Source organism: Pteropus vampyrus, unplaced genomic scaffold (assembly GCF_000151845.1).
Source record: "Pteropus vampyrus isolate Shadow unplaced genomic scaffold, Pvam_2.0 Scaffold1, whole genome shotgun sequence".
Classification (NCBI taxonomy): Eukaryota; Metazoa; Chordata; class Mammalia; order Chiroptera; family Pteropodidae; genus Pteropus; species Pteropus vampyrus.
In genome coordinates this window covers 4,657,916-4,658,424 of record NW_011888782.1, presented here as the reverse complement: position 1 = coordinate 4,658,424, position 509 = coordinate 4,657,916, and positions in this window count along the sequence as shown.

Sequence of the window (509 nt, the reverse complement as noted above, 5' to 3'; positions counted from 1 at the left end):
GTATCCCAAATATGTAAAGAACTTTTATAACTCAATAATAAAAAGCAACCCAGTAGATGAAAATAAGCAAAAGATTAGAATAACTATTTCAAAAAGAAATTATACAAATGGCCAAAGAGCTCAGAAATAAAAGATACTAAAAATCATTAGTCACCAAGGAAATATAAATTAAAACCACAAGTATGTAAAGATACCACTACATACTCACTAGAATCAGTAAAAGTAAAAAGATTGACAATACCAAATGCTGATGAGGATGTAGAGAAACGGAACTCTCATAAATTGTCTATGGGTATGTAAAATGATACGACCACTTGGAAAGTAATTTGGTAATTTCTTATATTGTTAAATATTTGCATAACCTATAATTTAGCAATTGAGCTTCTAGGTATTTATCCAAGAAAAATGATAATATATACTATCTACAAAAAGAAATATATGTAAAGTTTACAGTAGCTTTATTCATAATAGTCCCAAACTGGAAGAAACCCAAATGTTCATCATAGTAG